This window comes from Myotis daubentonii, chromosome 2 (assembly GCF_963259705.1).
Source record: "Myotis daubentonii chromosome 2, mMyoDau2.1, whole genome shotgun sequence".
Lineage (NCBI taxonomy): Eukaryota > Metazoa > Chordata > Mammalia > Chiroptera > Vespertilionidae > Myotis > Myotis daubentonii.
Window position 1 is genome coordinate 164,480,171 of NC_081841.1, and position 16,897 is coordinate 164,497,067.

General features: G+C 39.1%; 1 non-coding gene across 1 annotated transcript; it reads left to right on the top strand.

Moving 5' to 3' along the window:
• The first annotated feature begins 6,561 nt into the window (after nucleotides 1–6,561).
• LOC132229049 (small nucleolar RNA SNORA26) lies at nucleotides 6,562–6,683 on the top strand. Its single transcript, XR_009451619.1, has one exon. It is a non-coding gene; the product is annotated as a small nucleolar RNA SNORA26 (small nucleolar RNA).
• Nucleotides 6,684–16,897: the final 10,214 nt, after the last annotated feature.

Genomic DNA, 16,897 nt, shown 5'->3' on the forward strand with positions numbered 1-16,897 from the left:
TTGAAAAATGTTCTAGTTAGAAACAACTTTGTCCATGTCATATATTTTCTGTTTTTATCTCCATCATTTTTATTCTTTAGGACATTCGGATGAAAATTTCATCTCTTTTGCTAGAGGGTTCATATGCTTCTGCTTATTCCTCACCTGAAATCACGAGCTCATTTTGACAGTATAAGATGCCAAATTGGGTGTCATGGAAATCACAGTGCAGAACCCCAACCCCCAGTCACTACTCAGACAAGAAAAAAGAAAGAAAAAAAGAAAGGCCAGTAATTTGTCTTCAGAGCATGAAACCCATTACTTATAAATTATTGTTAATTATATATTGAGATAAATATAGAATCATATTTCTACCAGCCTTGGAAATAGACAATCTCTTAAAAATTTATTGGTGTAAAAAAATTATAAAAAACTTTATTGGTGTCCTTAAGATTTGGATGATATAAAATAATAAATCACTATGTATGCCTGCAGTCTTTTGAGATCCTCAAAAACATTACTGTAGAATTGCAAATACTGCAGTGAGTATAACAGCAGCTCTATTCAACTCTCCTTTATCTATTCAAATGGGGAAAACATTACTTTAAATAATATAGAAAAGCTGTTGACCTGCCACGTTGCACACCTCCACTGTTGTGTCCACTTCGCCTCACCAAGCACTTGCCAGGCAATTCAACCTGCCAGAAACCTCAATGTGCAGAATCCAACGCTGTTAGTGCTCAGAACATCATTACCCAATTCCATCTAGAAGAGCCAAAATTAACTAGTGGACTTGAAGTAGGGAAGAAATTTGTATAAAGGAGTAAAATAGAGAAACTTTTAGATTAGGAGGGCGATAAAATTGAATTGATTTCACGAGTACATAACCTAGATACCATGAAGATTATCATTGACCAGTATATAAGCATCATAAAATATTTTTAAAGGAGTAAGTAATAGAAATTCAATACATTTTGCCCCTCTATTATAGTTTATTTCATATTGGCTGGATTTTCTTGGGATATCAATATACCAGGAGACTTAAGCTATTTCAGTTATCAGATAATACCAGTTTCTAGACCTATAGTCTGGGTAAATGTAATTGAGAATAACAGAAGTTTTGAAAGCCAAAAAACATCTTTGTTACAATTTAGTTTTTAAATTAAATTTATTGGGATGAGATTGGTTAATAAAATTACCTAAGTTTTAAGTACACAATTCTATAATATACCATCTGTATATTGCATTGTGTGCTTACCACCCAAAGGCTAGACTACCTCTGTCACTATATATTTGACCCTCTTTACCCTTTTTAACCACCACCGCCCCCCCAGCCCGTTCCCCTCTGGTAAGGCAGAAAGTGCTGTCTGTGTCTAGAGTTTGTTTTATTTCTTCATTTGTTGCTTTCTGTTTTATATTCCACATATGAGTAAGATTATATGGTTCTTGTCCTTTCTGACTTATTTGGCTTAGCATGATATTCTCAAGATCCATCCACATTGTCACAAATGGCAATATACCATCTTTTCTTATGATTGAGTAGTAGTCTCTACCCAATCATCTATTGAAGAACACTACAGTTGCTTCCATGCCTTGGCCACTGTGAATAATGCTGCAATAAGCATGGGGGTACATATATATCTTTAGGTGTTTTCAAATTTTTCAGGTAGATACCCAGAAGAAAGATTTCTGAGTCATATTCTTAATTTTTTCCTTTCAATTTTGTATTGGTTTCAAGTATACAGCTTTGTGGTTAGACAATCATATACTTACATAATGTTCATCTTAGTATTTCCAGTACCTCAAGTGGTACCATACATAGTTATCACAATATTATTGACTACAATTCCCTATGCTGCACTTACATACTGTGACTATTTTGTAACTACCAATTTGTACTTCTTAATTAATTTTGAGGAACCTCCATACTATTTTCCATAGTGGCTGTACCAATTTATATTCCCACCAGCAGTGTGCGAGGGTTCCTTTTTCTTCACATCCTCATTATATCTTGTCTTATTGATAGTAATCATTCTAACAGGTATGAGGTGGTATCTCATTGTGGTTTTGATTTGACAATTCAGTTTTAAAGACTGCCATCTCAAACATTCTGCAAGTATATATTTAAAATATCTAGAGAAAAAAGTTATTAAAAAACAAAAATATATTAAAATACTTTTGAATGGAATTTTCTATGCTCCATATTATCCTATACATACTTATAAGTTATAAAGCTTTGGTGGTTGAGAAAGACCTTAGGAAATTCTCAAATGGCTGTCACCTTGAGGGAAAATAATGATACATTCCTCAGCATCTCCTGTGGGGAACTACCTTTCGCACAGCAGTTCTTTGTTCATCACTGCACATCAACTTAAGCTAATACAGTACTCAAAAATGGAAATTATATCAACTTCATAGAGTCATTGCAAGGATTAAACAAGATGAAATACATAAAGAATTTCGCACAGTGCCTAGCATATAATAACTGTTCATTAAATATCAATAATCATTACTATTATTTAAACAGATTAATCTTTACATCATAGCTATTGTAAATGGGAAAGAATTATACATTCTTGTTGAGCTAATCATATAATGGAAAACAAAGGTCACATTTTTCTTTGATAGTGACTTATATAGCAGTTAAAAATATATCCAACAAAACTTTTTTGAGTACTTTCTTTGTTGCTACTCACTAAATTGGGCAAAGAGTACTCAAAAATAAATAAGGCCGATTTCTTGCCCATTTGCTTTTCACAATCAATTGTGAGATACATATAATTGAAATCCAAAGAAATAAACACTAGAAGAGAGTTACAGTTGAAATGTCATGAATGTACAGAGGAGAGAGCAATTAACTTAGCATGGGAAGTTAAAAAAGGGATAAAAGATTACTATTAAATTGGGCCCTATTAAGAGAATGAAATTGGCATAGAAAATGGGGGGGAAATGACATTTTAGACTAAGTAAATATCCTATGCAGAAAATCAAAACTGTGAAAAAAAATGTTCTCTGTTATGGGAAAAGTATACATCTGATTTTTTGTTCGTGTTTGTTGTTTTTGTTTTTGTTTTTTTAAGCCTGATTTATAACATTAGAAATGTAAGTGAAAGATGGTTAGGGAATGGATGAAATATAATGTTTAAATGGATGTCATGCTAAAGAAAATTTAAATCATTTTGAATTAAACTTTTTCATAGGAGAGACCTATAAGATCACATCTGTGTTTCTGAAAGAGAAATGGTGGGCAGTCTAAAGAATAAATTTGAGGTAGTCAGGGCAGATAGCAGAAAGACAATTCAGGATACTAGTTTAATAAACCAATCAAGACAGGATGATAACCTGAACTAAAACAGTGAGACCAGGAATAAAGAACATGGATGTTGACTGACGAGGAATATGAGATGAGAGAGAAAATACTTTGGGGAAAGCATAGCATTCTGAGCAAAAAGTGAAAGGGCATCAACATAGATAAGGAATTCCAAAGAATATGTTTTAAGGGAAAATATGTACTGTACAGGTTTCACTAATTTTTGTAACAAACAATCTTAAATTTTTAATAGCTTAACAAATAGAACTGTTTCATTTGTTTAAATTTCATTATTAAGGATGGGATGTCTCCGCTCCACACAGTCACTGAAGGATTTAAGCTTCTTCCCTCTATGGTCATATCCAGCAGACAGGGCGGTAGAGGGTGGAAAGTAAATGTAGGTTTTATAGACTAGACCTAGACATGTGCACATAACTTTAATCAACACTCTTTTAATCAAACTCCAACATTTCGCTACACCTAACTGCAAAAAAAAAAAAGACTGGGAAATATGGTCTGGAGATATAACAAGGAGAAAGAAGAAAAATAATTTGTTGACAAACTAACCAGTCTCTGCCATAGGTTAAGTGAAGATGTCCAGAAAGCAGGTGGATCTCTAGAATTCAAGAAAAGCTATAATGGAAGATAAAGATTCAGAAATCACAACTATACAGAAGAAAGAGATAGTGTGGTCAAGGGATAGTATGTACCTTAAGAAAAGAAGTTACTTCTACAAAAGTACCTACTACACAGAGAGTGGATATGAAAATTAGGTATAGTTATTATACGGCAATTCTCTATCCTTGCTTTCTGAATCATGGTCTTTTGGAGACCAGAGCAGTATGATCTCATAAGAACATAGATATGTGAGTGTTTCTGTCCCTGATCAATCAAATATCTATCTATCAATCTATGTATCTATCTATCTATCTCCCTATCTATCGCTACAGATATATATACACACACACACATATATATGTATATATATATACACACACACATATATATATATGTATATATATATATGTATGTATATATATATATACACATATATATATATACTAGAGGCATGGTGCACAAAAATTTGTGCACTCGGGGGGAGGAGGGGGGGTCCCTCAGCCCGGCCTGTGCCCTCTCGCAGTCTGGGACCCCTCGGGAGATAACGACCTGCTGGCTTAGGCCCGCTCCCGGGTGGCAGAGGGCAGGCCCAATCCCTAGGTGCAGCCCCTGGTCGGGCTCAGAGCAGGGCTGATTGGGGAGTTGGGGCACCGCCCCCTGTCATGCACAGAGCAGGGCGGATTGGGAGGTTGCGATGCCACCTTCAGTCACACTCAGGGTAGGGCTGATTGGGGGGTTGGGGCATTGCCCCCTGTCACACTCAAGGCAGGGTCGATGGGCAGGTTGCGGCGCCACCCCCTGTCATGCACAGAGCAGGGCCAATCAGGGGGTTGGGGCGCTGCCCCCTGTCATGCACAGAGCAGGGCCCATCAGGGGGGTTGGGGCTCCGTACCCTGTCACGCACAGAGCAGGGCCCATCAGGGGGTTGGGGCGCTCCCCCCTGTCACGCACAGAGCAGGGCAGATCAGGGGGTTGGGGCACCGCACCCTGTCACACCCAGGGCAGGGCCAATGGGGAGTTTATGGCTCTACCCCAAAACGCACAGAGCAGGGCCCATAGGGGGTGGTGGGGTTGGGGCACTGCACCCTGTCACACACAGAGCCACAGGACAATCAGGGGGTTGGGGAGCTCCCCCCTATCAGGCACAGAGCAGGGATGATCAGGGGGTTGGGGTGCCTTCCCCTGTCACAAACAGAGCCTCAGGGCGATCAGGGGGTTTGGGCGCTGCCCCCTGTCACACTGATCCCGGTGCCGGGAGGCCTCGTGACTCCGCTGATCCCGGTGCTGGGAGGCATATTACCCTTTTACTATATAGGATAGAGGCCTGGTGCACGGGTGGGGGCCGGCTGGTTTGCCCAGAAGGGTGTCCTGGATCAGGGTGGGGGTCCCCACTGGGGTGCCAGGCCAGCCTGGATGAGGGTATGATGGCTGTTTGCAGCTGGTCACACACCCTTCAGGGCGGGGGTCCCCACTGGAGTGCCTGGCCAGTCTGGGTGAGGGGCTGACGGCTGTTTTCAGGCTGGCGGGTGACTGAAGCTCCCAACTGCTCCTTTTTTTCTTTTCTTTTTTAATTCTGGGCCAGCTTTAGTTCTGAGGCTTGGCTCCAGCTCTTAGGCCTCTGCTGCTGAAAGCAGGTTTCTGGCCTTTGTTTACCTTCTGTATTTGAAACAATGTTGCGATCCTGCTGTCTGAAGCCCAGCGGACTAAAGCAGGTTTCTGGGGTTTTGTTTAGCTTCTATATTTGTAACATAGTTGCTTAGACTTGCAGCTCAGAGACCGGCAGCGGCAGGCGGGGAACATTTGAGTCCTCCATCACTGAAGCAAGCAAGCCTCATGTTCCCTTTAAGCTGCCTGGCTGCCGGCTGCCATCTTGGCTGGCAGTTAATTTGCGTATCGCACTGATTAGTCAATGGGAAGGGTAGTGGATGTACGCTAATTACCATGTTTCTCTTTTATTAGATAGGAGATATATATATATATATATATATATATATATATATATATATATTGAATGTCTGATAAAACACTGTATAAGACACTGTACTAGGAACTTGGGATCTGTCTGTAAACATAAGCCTTTTTGGACCTAACATTCTTTCTATAGCATTAAAGCGAAATAAGCCAGTCAGAGAAATGTAAGTATACATGATCTCACTCATATGTGTAAGCTAATAAAAAAATAAACTGATAAATAAAATAGAAACAGAGACATGGAAGCATGGAACAGACTGATGAATTTCAGAGGGAAGGCAGCGGGGAGAAGGGAGAGAGGAGAGAGTGATTAACTGGGGAACTGATATGCATATATGCATAACCCATGGACACAGACAAGAGTGGTGAAGGCCTGGCCGGGGTGGGTGAGTAAGGGGTAGAAGAGGTTAATGGGGAGAAAAAAATCAAACAAACAAAGGAGACATCTTAATACTTTCAACAATAAATATATATTTAAAAATTAAAAACAAATTGCTCCACTATTTCTATAGTTTTGTGATAAAAGAACAAATCAGAAAAACAGGATGGGATGAAAGGATAGAAAAACTACTGACCGGTCGACTCTGACAAAGGAGACTTATGAGAGACTTTCATGTGGGCCACAAAGATGAATAAGTTATAAACTCCAGCCCTTAAAAAAATAGCTGGCGACACCCTTTCCTGTGCCCTTTTAAGGTTGACGCAGTGCCTAAAGAGGCTAACACAGAAGGGTAAACTGAGTCTCCATACAACCCAGAGAAGAAATGGTAAAACTCCTCTTTGGATCCTGTCTGGAGTCACAGCTGGAAAAAAAAAATAGCTGGTGAGAGGAAAGTGTAAGACCTTCATATAAACAAGTGTATTACAGAACAGAAAGCTAGAAGAAAGATACACGTAAAATGCTTTTGAGTGTCTGGGAGGGAGAGATGCCTCATGTAGGGAAGAAAGAGGACCAACAAGAAAACACTGGCCTTTGCCATATGCTCCAATGAGACAATGTGGAAATGCGGAGCAGCTGGTCTTCTGGGGCAGAAAGGACCAGGCTAATTACAATGGTGGGAGGTGGAGCAGCATAAAAATGCTTAGGAAATAATTTTACTCAAATATACAGAGGGTGGGGGGGACAGATAACCGGTTGAAAAGATCATGGAAACAGGGCTGGATTGGATTGAAGAGACAATAGACCAGTGGTTTTCAACCTTTTTCGTCTCATGGCACACATAAACTAATTACTAAACTGTAGCACACCAAAAAAATATATTAGCTGGACGGTGTGGCTCAGTGGTTGAGCATCTACCCATGAACCAAGATGTCATGGTTTGATTCCTGGTTGAACATGCCCGGGTGTGGGCCTGATCCCCAGTGAGGGGCATGCAGGGTCAATGATTCTGTCTCATCATTGATGTTTCTATCTCTTTCTCCCTTCCTCTCTGAAATCAATAAAATAAATATATTATATACATGATATGATATGATATGATATTTTTGCCAATTTGACAAAAAATACAGTGGGGCCTTGACTTACGAGTTTAATTCGTTCCGAGACCGAGCTCGTTAAGGAACTCGTTAAGGAGCTCGTTAACTCAAATTACTCTATCAACTCAATGCAAAAAATCGGCCGAGAGACAGCTGGTATCTCAAAAACCTCGTTAGTCGGGACACTTGTAAGGCAAGGCTCCACTGTAGTTATAATTTTGATTCATTCACGCTAGACAACTATTGTTTTGTTGACTGGGTAATTTTTTATTTGACAATCCAAGAGAAAAGAGTTCTGAACTCCTCACTGAACAGTAGGATATTGCATGCTTTAAAAATTCTTGCAGGCCCTAACCGGTTTGGCTCAGTGGATAGAGCGTTGGCCTGCTGACTGAAGGGTCCCAGGTTCGATTCCAGTCAAGGGCATGTACCTTGGTTGCGGGCACATCCCCAGTAGGGGGTGTGCAGGAGGCAGCTGATCGATGTTTCTCTCTCATCAATGTTTCTAACTCTCTATCCCTCTCCCTTCCTCTCTGTAAAAAAATCAATAAAATATATTTTAAAAAAATAAAAATAAAAATTCTTGCGGTACACAGGTTGAAAACCACTGCAATAGACTAAAGAAAATCACCTCAAAAGAGATCGTGTGTGAATTGGATCATTGCAGTGGCCATGAAGGAAAGCAATGAGTCACAGGAATTAGAAGCGATAGGACATCACATTTTTCAGCAAGTATTTATTAAGTGCCTACTATGCACCAAATATTATTAGATTCTGGGGTCAAAACATTCTTTCCGTTCTCATTAATGCTTCAGGGAACAAAACAGTGTCCATCTATGCAGACTTCATATGCTGTAGTTCTTTCTTCCCTGCATGGTGTTCTAGAAAGTTGTTACTGTTGTTCAATTCTTTGTACTCACATGTCTTATAGTTATTGTCTTTTTACCAATTTGTCTGTAATAGCTAGCTGCTTTAGTGAGAAGTGAAATAGTGTCAAGCACTAGATATACTGAGCCCACACGTACGCAGCTAGGTACTGCCATGTCACACTATATACATGTTATCTTGGCCTAACAGACTTTATATTTGCACGAACTGTGAACTGGCAGTTGGTATTTATATACAGCCTGTCCCCCAGGGCTGACCCATGGGCATGTGAGGCTTCCGGAGCTGGCAGCCCTCTATGAATGCTGATTGTGTAATGTGTTTTTATAGAAACAGATCCTAATGTGTGTTTCAAACTTGGAGCTATCTATCTATGTACTCCTTCATTTAAAATAAAACACAAAGATGTTTAGCTGTGCAAATAGGAAAGGTGCTTCCAAATAGGTTTCAATTTGGGCCACTCTCCATAAATCTTTTCTGATGTCTTTGCTTTCTGTTTTCAAAAGAAAAGAAAAAAAAAAAGAAGAAAAGCTATTGGAGTGTGAGCATATTAGAGTTTTTGTTGGTTATTCACAGTGTGAAATGAGCATCACTAAATAAAGCAACTGCCAAATAAATACATTCTGGTTACAAAGAGAACCCACTGTAGGCTGAAGTCTTAAATCTAATTAAGGAATTTCCAAATTCTGTATCTTTAAAACCTTACAACAACAACAAAAAATACATTTCACTTGGGGCCTGTGAATTGCCAGCTCCTTACATAAAAGAAACAGCTTGTTCTAAAGCTGAACTTCAGTAAATTACAGAGGCGGTGTCTTTCATAACCCCATTACCAGGGAGCATTTGTCTGTTGAAACCTTTGGGTAGTAATGCCTGTGAGCACTTCTCACTGCCAACGGCTTCTTCAGTAATGGGTTAAATAAATATCATGCACAATTCTGAAGTCATTGTGTTGCTTTCGATAATTAAAACCTGAAATGAAAATGGTTACTGAAAGTGGTTTGTACATGAATAACTAGAAAATATAGGTTCAAGAAAAGTGGATTTTAGCAATAGGTACTCTCCCATGTCCATGCAAATAGCTGCTTGCTGGGTACACACATTTTCTAAATTTAAGATGGAAATCAGGCTGAAACTAGGATAACAAAGAAAGCTTCTCTGTGCTGTTGTAGAACAGAATATTCTTAATATGTTTCTGCATACCCAAAGAACAGATGTTTCTTTACTCATTCTTCCCTATATCTATTTAGAAAGATATAAAGAGAAAAGAAAATTTTGGAATACTTCCAAATAGTACAAAATGTTCATGACTTGAAAAATTTTTGAAAAAAATAAATCTATGTTTTGTCACAGTCCTTAGGCTATGTATATCTATACACTTGGATGACAATTAAACACTGGACTATCTGGATGGGGAAAATATCCAATTACTCAATATTTGATCTACAAAATGATGGGAATATTTGACATTTGTAAAGAAAATACTGTTTCTCTTTTCAACAGTATTTTTGTCACATAGCCATAATTTAAAAAATATATAATAATCTAGGACTTGGTACCTTAAGATTGACTTTTGCAACAATTTTGTGAAGCAAATGGCTTTAGGCCCCTATAATGCAAATTATAATTCAGTTATGTACTTTACTTTGTGTAGATGTGCTTAAAATACAGCCTTAATGCTGTTCAAGTTCATGAAAGATTGTGCTCTGAAGTCTTAAAATATTGTAAAATTATCTTTCTCTTCATATATTTAACTTTAAATTTACTTAAAGAAATATCACTGCAAATTATTTTTACCATATATTGTTATATCTTGCATTTTCAATTTCTAACTTCTATACTTATGCTATTCTTGACAAGTGAAGAATTAGAAAGCTTGTTAATTGTATTTTATATAATAGTTGCCATGGACATATGCTTGTGTGCATATATTTTATACATGTTTATATGTGTATGCACATACACACATATATGTATATAATTTATATGCACCTATATACCCTTACAAACTCACATAGGTTTACAGATAAATCCACATTCATATAGGTGCTTTGTTGCATTCATGTGATCAGCTACAAATATGCTAGCTTGGCCTTTTTTCTTTTTAAACAAAGAGCCAGATTTGCCTCTGGTCACACTGTGCACTCTGTAGAACATACGCCCAACTTCAAAAGGGCCATGTAAGCGATGAGCTTTTGAAGCCAGACAGAAGGCATATGTCTACATGCCTTAAGGCACAGGGTCAACCAATGCCCTGTGGTCACACACAAGGCGTGTCTCTGTGATGAAACTCGCATCAAAAAGTCTCAAACTACTCACTCCTATGTTACTTCTATCCATACACATGAAAGCTAATTTTTATAAAAAGCATCATGATGGCCCTATAAGTCATTACCTCTTGAAGTAGCAGTTCATGGGCTAAGCAAATCACTTATGGCGCTAATTTCTAATAATAGCTCATAGTAGTTATTGGGCTTTTACAATATGCCAGGCCAACTCATAGTTTTACATCTATTTCTTATTTGATGTGATATAATTACTCCCATGTATTGATTTTATATCTGTTTAAACCTTGTCATATCTCTGACCAATGCTTAGAGAAGTAACAACCAGTGAATGACAAAGCTGGGATAGCAGCCAAGGTTTTCGTATCTCCAAAACTTATGTCTACAATCTTTAAAAATTTAAATGGTTACATGTATTGAACACTGAAAACGCACCAAATGTTGTGCTAAGTACTTTGCATACATCATATCTCTGGAACTCATAACTCAATGTAAGGTAGAGATTTTCATTGTACTCATATCACAGATGAAGAAACTTACCCACACAGTGCTTTTAAATCCCACATATTCTGCCTCCCCTATAGAACTTGTACACATCTCCCTCATATGAGCTGGAGACAAGAACAGAAAACCCATTACAGGACAGAATTAGAACCCATTCTATAAACTTCTGGTGAATCACTATTCCTCCAGGTCACTGTATTTTCTATGAGAGCCATTGGAAATCCACATCTAAATAATCTTAAAGAGACAAGACCTTCAATAAGAATTGATGGTGAGATTTCAGCTGCAGATCATCTTTCATAATCAACACATGAGTGCACTTTGCAATATAAATCTGTGTGGCTCACAACACAGCTTGCAAGAAGCCCATGCTTCATGCTGTATGGGAAAACTGTGGAGAGTTATCTATGGCTGTGACAGAAACCACACACACTGGTGTGCTCCCCCTCCCAAGCTGGCCCTTTAAAGCCCCTCTGGTATGTACAAGTAGTTAGCACAGTATATTCAACAATCCTTTGCATCTTTCATTGTCTTCAAAAACAGCTTGCATCCTAAATATTATAAGCATCCTCTTAAAAGAGTATGTTGAGTGCTGTGTTGCTAATGGAGGTAGCTTTCGCGGCTGTGTGATTATATTGTCATCCCTGCAAACCCTATTCAAGACATCCCCCCTTCTCTAAACCCTCCCAAACTGCTCAGCCCATCCTGCATATAGCTTGTGGTGCTCACAGTGTTCTCAGCAATGTCTGCTCAGTGGTGTTCCAGTCACCTGCTGTCTTTTCACCAGACAGTAGGGCTGCAAAGTCAGGTTTGTGAAGGCTGCTGTCCAGATTGCACCAGGCTGGGCTCACACTCTTGGCCATGGCGGAGGCCTCGGGATTTCCCAGACCTGAGCCCGACAGCCAAGCACCAGCACATGTCCCCAGGCTCTGCAGCTGCAGCTGGAATCTAGCGCAGCACATTGCATCCCTCCAGAGAGAGAAGAGTCTTACTCTTAGCAAGATAGATGTTAACACCAGTACGGTCTGGCTCAGCTTCACCCACTCATCCATGAAATAAAGTTGTATCAATTAGCCACATGACATATTGAAGATGGACTCTAAAAACATTGCCATGTTTTTAGTTACTTCATCTGCCCAGAGGAAGCGACTTACTGTGATTCTTAATTGGTCGACTGTCTTGTTGACTAGATTTCCAGATTTATACTAAGAGCCAGGTCATAAGTACACCCCACTTCTCTGTTGCTTTTACACACCCAACAAACACTAACACCACACAAAATAAGAGTAATTATGTTGGACTTTTCCCTTGATAAAATGGTAACATGTTGACTATCACTGGGAACATTTGTTCACTGTAGAAAAATATAATGGATTCCTGGTGTGATTAATCAAAATGTAAGAAAGGCGTGTGTGTGTGTGTGTGTGTGTGTGTGTGTGTGTGTGTGTGTAGTTTGCCTTCTATATATATATATATATATATATATATATGTATATATATATATATATATATATCTTCAGTGACTATAGTGAAATGCTACAGTAGACTACTGTGTCCTCCAGCTCAGTGCAACCCCTCTAAAATTGTCAGAAGATTATACAAAAAGGTGTGTTTTTTCCCCCATTATATCTACTTCAAAAACCTCGAAGATAATGTGTCCAAATAGCCCGTATTTTTCCTCCATAAGTATTTGTACGTTAAAAAACTAAAGAAAGTCCTGCCAGTGTGGTTCAGTGGTTGAGCATTGACCCATGAACCAGGAGGTCATGGTTTTATTTCTGGTCAGGGCACATGTGGGCTCGATCCCCAGTGGGGGTTGTGCAAGAGGCAGCCAATCGATGATTCTCTCTCAACAATGATATTTGTATTTCTCTCTCCCTCTCCCTTCCTCTTTCTGAAATTAATAAAATAAAATTAAAAAAAAAACCCTAGCTGCTTTGGCTCAGCAGTTAGAGCATCATCCCAAGGACTGAAGGGTTGAAGGTTCAATACTGGTCAAGGGCACGTACCTCAGTTGCAGGCTTGATCTCCTCCCCCAGCCCCACCCCCCCACCCCACCCCCACCCCCGTCGGGGCTCATGTGGTAGGCAACCAATTGATGTCTCTCTCACATTGATGTTTCTCTCTCTCTCTGTCTCTCTCCCTCCCTCCCACTATCTCTAAAAAATCAGTGGAATGAATATGCCCTGGTGTGAGTAAATAAAATACATTTTTTAAAAAAGACAAACCTTAAAGCTCCATTCTGTGACACACACATCATGTCATGTAAGACCTCAGTATCTGTGAAAACTTACATGCCTTTCTTCTCATTCTGTGACTCAATAGAGAGCAAAAGCAGTCCAAAAAAATACGTTATGAGTGTCTACTCACTCTTTCTGTAAAGAAATAAACACAAACAGATAGAAAAAGCCACCATAGAACATGCAGCAAAAACTTGTCACCTTGTGTGTTCTTAAGCCAATGACCTCTTGGCTCACTTTTTTTTGGGGGGGGGGGGAAACTGGGGGAGGGGGTGTAAGTGAATAAACATTTATTGAGAACCCATCTGCTCCTGATTTGCTAGACTTGGGGGACAAAGGGGGGAGAAGGCACATGAACAGTCCCTATATTTAATTACTTCAAAATCTAAGAAGGAGATAAGCAATATGGAAAAAATAATAGCTCTCATTTACTGAACTCTCACAGTGTAGGCAATGAACCTAATATAGTTATAGATTTAGTTTAATTCTCACAAACACCTGAAGAAGCTAGTCCTAGCCTCATTTGAAAGTAGGGAAACCGAGGTCAGAACGTTTCTATAACTCTTTTTATTTATTTTTTATTGATTTTTTACAGAGAGGAAGGGAGAGGGATAGAGAGTTAGAAACATCGATGAAAGAGAAACATCAATCAGCTGCCTCCTGCACACCTCCTACCAGAGATGTGCCCACAACTAAGGTACATGCCCTTGGCCAGAATCGAACCTGGGACCCTTCAGTCCACAGGCCGATGCTCTATCTACTGAGCCAAACCGGTCAGGGCTCTATAACTCTTGCTCAGGGCTACTCAGCTAGAAAGCAGCAGCACTGGGTATGTCTCCAGCTCTGCCCAGCTCCAGGCTCATGCTTGTCCTGCTGTGCTAGAAGGGCAGTAGTTGAGGTGAAGAGCATTTCTTTGGGAATATAGCCTGATGGTTAGTGTGATTTACTCTTAGAATTTCTCTGCTCATCTCACTCCCCATAACTCTGAAAGTCCCTGAGTAGAACAAGCCTTCCCTCTAGCACTTCCCAAGGGGAAATTGAAGTGAAATTAAATAAACTCAAGTGAATGATCCCACTGAAAGTGAGAAGAGTAGGTGAAGCCAGCTTATCACAAAGAAGTTAAGGAAACAGTCATTTAGCATTGATCACCTAGCACATAGTAGGTGAACAATCAACAATTGTTGGTACTGAAAACCAAAATGGTGGGGTGGGGTGGGAAATTAGAATTATCCTTTCATTTCTGCAGTAAGCAAGACAGAACCAAGACTATCCAGTGCATCCAATACCTTTGACCTCCAGAGAAACACCCAATAGTTTAATTTCAAAAATAAAGTGGAAAATAACTAAGGACAGGTGAGGACACAGCTATCCTGATGCCTGGGTCCTAGCTCATGTGTACACACAAAACCAGCCTGGCTACTACAGAGAATGAGCTCTCTCATCTGGGATCTGACATGGGCCGGGAAATTGTGGTCCTTTTTTCAGGTTTGTATAGTTATAGAAAATATTTGGATTCTAGCCTGCCTAGCTACGTTTACTTCCTGTGCAAATCCCCTCTATCCTTAGAAACTGCAAATAAAGCTAATAAAATAAAAAAGTTAATAATGTTTTAAGCAAGTTTGCCCTGGCCAGATGGTGCAGTTGATTGGAACATCATTCTATACCCCAAAAGGTTGTGGTTTCGATTCACAATCAGAGCACGTACCTAAGTTGCAGGTTTGAACCCTGGTGCACTGATCTATGTTTCTCTCTCTCTCTCTCTCTCTCTCTCTCTCTCTCTCTCTCTCTCTTCATCTTTCTCTAAAATCAATAAAAACATATCCTGGGGGGGGGGAGAGGGAAGCAAGTTTGCCATCATCCTTATTGGACATGCAGCATATTTTGTTTGTATGGGACCAAACCATGTTTATTCATGTATGAACTGGTGATCAGGAATCTAAAATGTTAGCCCCTCTTTTTTAACACCTCAGTGACTAGAGGGTACAGGATTTCAGTCAACTTGGTCTCAGTTTTTCTTACCTGTGAAATGTAGAAAAGTGATTTTTTGGGGGTGGGAAATCTAATATGGTCATGTATTTTAAAAAAAAATAGTATCTACACATTACTTAAAGCAAAGGATAATAGATGGAGCTTGGTGTCCTATAATTGTCTTTGATTTAAATAAAATGAAAAATAATACCATGTGGGTTTAGGGTTTAATTAGTGACAAAAAAACGGATCATGGTCAAACTATCAATAGGCACTATTCTATAGTATTTTCCAGATGATTTGAAATGGTGATAGGTCATAAATAAGTTATTGTTATTTTTTAAAGGGAGCCTTTTCTGGTCCTGATAAGTATTAAAGGACTTGATGTAATTTCAGCTTCATATGCCATCTTTTCAGGAATGATCATTTGGGAGGTAGAGTGTCTCTAGCATAAAAGTTTTTGCATCATTAGGACTTAATTAAATAACTAATTACCAATAGATGCAAATTGCAGATATCAAGAGCTATATAAAATCTTATTAAAATGAAGCTCCAGTGCCCCACAAAATGCATCCCTGAAAACTGTCACTTTCTCCCCTCATATAGCAATGAAATAAGTAGAAAAGGCAGACAATAGAAAGGGAATGCTCTACATAGTCTTGGCCAAGTCTGAATTTGTCTTCCTAAAATGTAAAGTCAAAACACTAGCTAAGCCATTTCTAAATCTCTTAGCTACAGATGATATTCAATACGTACCAGTAAAACACTATTATTTTGTGTGAAGGTTATCTAAAAACACCGAAGGTTTTGAATTGAGCTATGTTTGCCAAAGGGCTGAGCCTACTGAAATTAATAAAAACCTGTAGAAGCCAGAGGTCATAACTTCTGAAGGGACAACTTTCTATTCTTACCAATAAATCATACTTTTGTACCTGCTGCTTCAAAGAAGAGGCAGCTAAAAGCTATCTATTTGTAGGGATGGGGCTCTTTTTGGTTTGTATTTGGGCAAGTCAGGGCTAAAATTAAATGTGAAAGCAACCCAATTAAGACTGTTCAGTTTACTCTAGTGAATACTTATTATACAGGGTTAGGCAAAAGTAAGTTTACAGTTGTATGGAAAATTGTTAATAAGTAATAATACAAGAATAAACTGTATTTCGTGTACTCACAACTGTAAACCTACTTTTGCCCAACCCTGTAGTACCTGTTCAGTTATTCCCATGAGTACATGTGATTTATATGAAATTTTTTCAACAGCTCCAAAAAACAACGAACTCTTCCTAGTGCCATGTGGGCTTCCATGTTTCTAGCTCTTTCACGGAGGTCTCCAAATGCCTGCTGGGTCTGGCAGTGCAGTGTATGTTGAGGGACTGATTCATTCGCCTTGCTTTCAGTTGTAACGACAGCTTATAAATTAAGATCCAGTTTTAAAAGGTGGTAAGTAAATGAGTAAGGAATCCTCAGTGGACAGAAATAACGTTAGTCAAGATCCCAGAATGAAATTCCCTCCCTGAGATGTTCTACAAAACCAATATGGATAAGCTTTAACGTATCCTCACATCTTGCCTCACCTAAGCTAAACACTAATTTATCCCATAAGTGGAATGATCTGAATATCCCCAACTGGCATTCAGGAAAAGTAAAAATCTCCAATTAAAATG